The sequence below is a fragment of the Myotis davidii genome, unplaced genomic scaffold (genome assembly GCF_000327345.1).
Source record: "Myotis davidii unplaced genomic scaffold, ASM32734v1 scaffold552, whole genome shotgun sequence".
NCBI classification, from domain to species: Eukaryota; Metazoa; Chordata; class Mammalia; order Chiroptera; family Vespertilionidae; genus Myotis; species Myotis davidii.
In genome coordinates this window covers 130,489-133,493 of record NW_006283439.1, presented here as the reverse complement: position 1 = coordinate 133,493, position 3,005 = coordinate 130,489, and the positions used below count along the sequence as shown (strand labels likewise).

The window sequence follows — 3,005 nt, the reverse complement described above, 5'->3', positions numbered from 1 at the left end:
CTCAAACTTACTTTGAAAGGGCGAGGACTACGCCCTCCACCTTGCCCCAGGGTAAGGGCTACACCCTCCACCCTGCCCCAGGGTAAGGGCTATGCCCTCCATCTTATCTTGGCCATGTGCTCAGCAAGGCTTCTTCCCGGAAGCCAAGCCGCTGCTGGCCACGCCTAGGACTTCTTTGAACTGGCCAATGACAATCAAGAGAAGTCGCCATAGATATGACCACATCCTGTGTGACAAGACACCGACTTGCGCCTGGCCAATCGGCAGGGCCCACAGTCTTTCTCCTCCCCTTACCCCAACCCCCTATAAAACCTCTCTCCACACAGAGTTTGCTCTCTTTCTGCCACTTGCTGCTGTGCCAGTAAGGGGGGGCAGGGGAGCCAAACCTAGGTTTGAAATAAATGACTCTTTGCTTTTGCATCGGACTCGCTGGCTCCCTGGTGGGCCCTTGGGAATCTTGAAATCTGGGCACAACAGGACGACCATTCTTGGACACCCTACAGAACCTGCTTGAACTCTGTCATTCTGCACCTCAAGAACTTACTTAAACAGAAAATGCTTTTGTGTAATGTTTTCCCAGCGTGGTGCTGGCACCGGGACTTCAGTTGGAACCACACTGGCATTAGGAATGATGCAGTGTCGTCATCGGCTCACACTCACGGGTGCAGACAGCCCCGCAGGTGCGAGAGCGCTTCCTGTTTTCCCGGTTTGTGTCCAGTTCATCCTAGTGAGCTCAGCTCCCCTGACGTTCAGTCATCCCCGTAATTTGTGGTGTGCTTTCGACAGGATCCGTGGCAGCTAACGTCCTAAAGGACTTGGCAATGGATCATCCCACGCAGCCTGTGGGGGGTGGGTCCACTCAACACGCTGGCACTTCCTGCTTCTGAGTCTGAAGCGAACAGCCAGATGGTGAACCTGGTCAGTTCACTCCCCGGGGAGCTGTCTGGGTCAGCCAGCTTGCCTTCCCCTCAGATTGCGACGCTGTTGCCCAGTCACCAGGTACATTGACTTTTTTCTAAGCAGGATGACAGGACTGCTGGTGCTCTCTTGCTGGTCTCATATACATCTCAGACACCGCATACAGCCAATGTGATGACGGTGCCGAGCGCAAGCTGACGGAGAGACATTAGAACCAGACTCCGCGTAGGAGGACACAAGGGTCCGGAAGGAACTAAACAACACACACTCGACTGTGAAGCTGTGAGGAGAGTGTTAATGAAGGGTCTGTTGACAGAGGAGTGGCCAAGTGTAAAGGAACATGAGGCGGCCTGGAAGATCTGCTGGAGACGAGGAACAAGGCCTGCCTGCAGAAGGGGTGGTCTTCCCGCCCGTCACAGCCATTGTCAGAATCCCACCAGAGCGGAGAACCGTGGAAAAGGACCATGGACTCTCCTCCCATCCTCCACATCCTGCCAGTCCATTGGCTGAACCCGACCACAAGAAAGGCACAGGAGTCGGGAGCTGGAGGCTGTGGAAGTCACCTGCCCGGAGAGGAAAGAAGGGCCCCAATGGGTTAGGGCCAAAGAATCTAGCGCCAGAGGAAAGAGTCCAAATCATGAGCCTCTGGATTAGGCCTGGTAGTTGGGCTCTGAGGCAGGGACAGGTTCAGGGCTCGGTGATTTTTCTGTGCTCTCCTGCCTCACAGACCTTTCTTCTCTCTTCCCATTATGCCTCCCGCTCTGCTTGTCTAAGTCTTACCCTTCTTTCAAGGCTCAGCTCCGTTCCTGTGGCCTTTGCCAAAAGTTTCCTGGTGGCCCATTTCATTATTGTGCCCTCATCTTACTCCCCATGCCTGTAATAATATTTATACTGATCATTTAACACCAAGTCTTTGTATCTTCATTGTTCTAGATCTTATTAATGACCTGATCCTCAAACTAAATAGAAGCCTCGCCCTTGCTGGTTTGGCGCCATGGATAGAGCGTCGGCCTGTGGACTGAAGCATCCTGGGTTTGATTCCAGTCAAGGGCACATGCGCAGGTTGCAGGCTCCATCCCCAGTAGGGGGCGTGCAAGAGGCAGCCAATCAATGATTCTCTCTCATCATTGATGTTTCTATATCTCTCTACCTCTCCCTTCCTCTCTGAAATCAATAAAAATATGTTAAATAAATAAGTAAATAAAAAGCTTCAGAAAGGAAGGATGGGTGAAGCTCTACATATAGTAACTGCTCGATAAAACTTTACCAAAGAGGAGAAAGAATTCCCCGAGGATACCACTAACATAAATAATGGTGTTTGATTTCACTGAGTAAATTCTGTTTAAGAAGATAAGTCATGTTTTCCTCTAGAGCAATGGGACTGAGCTTTTTTTATGAGCATAACCTTTTTTTTCTGTGAAATTTAAAAGTACTGCAGGCTAATCACAAAACTTCAAATGATATTGAAGCGTCCGAATTAGAAAGTACAAGTCTTTTCCTTCTTCCTTGTACCCACGTTTAGTCAACTATTAATAGTTGCTTCATTGGTCTTAGAATGCCTTGATTTCCCTTTCATTCCCGAGGGTGTTTTCACTGGATGTAATACTGTGGGATAATCTCTTTACTTTCAGCACTTGGGAAATATCATGACTCTTCCTTCTGGACTCTACAGTTTCTTTTTTTTTTTAAATTAAATCTTTATTGTTCAGATTATTACATTTGGTCCTCTTTTTTCCCCCCATAACTCCCCTCCTCCCAGTTCCCGTCCCACCCTCTGCCCTCACTCCCCCCCACTGTCCTCATCCATAGGTGCACAATTGTTGTCCAATCTCTTCCCGCATCTCCCACACCCCTTTCCCCCCCAAGAACAGTCAGTCCATTCCCTTTCTATGTCCCTGATTCTATTATAATCACCAGTACATTCTGATCATCAGATTTCTTAACTTGATTCTTAGATTCACTTGTTGATAGATGCATATTTGTTGTTCATAATTTGTATCTTTACCTTTTTCTTCTTCCTCTTCTTAAAAAGAGAGAGAGAGATGGGGTGAGGAGGAGGAGAGGAAAAAAAGGAAAGGGGGAAGGGC

At 48.7% G+C, this 3,005-nt stretch overlaps 1 protein-coding gene across 2 annotated transcripts in view; it reads left to right on the top strand.

Moving 5' to 3' along the window:
* The first annotated feature begins 491 nt into the window (after positions 1–491).
* The window catches only part of RWDD2B (RWD domain containing 2B), a 7,614-nt gene continuing 5,100 nt past the window's right edge, over positions 492–3,005 (top strand). The window contains exon 1 of one of the 2 annotated variants that reach the window (XM_015564212.1): positions 492–999. The gene's annotated coding sequence lies outside the window, so the exon portion shown is untranslated. The remainder of the gene's footprint in view (positions 1,000–3,005) is intronic. The other variant, XM_015564201.1, reaches the window with a different exon arrangement.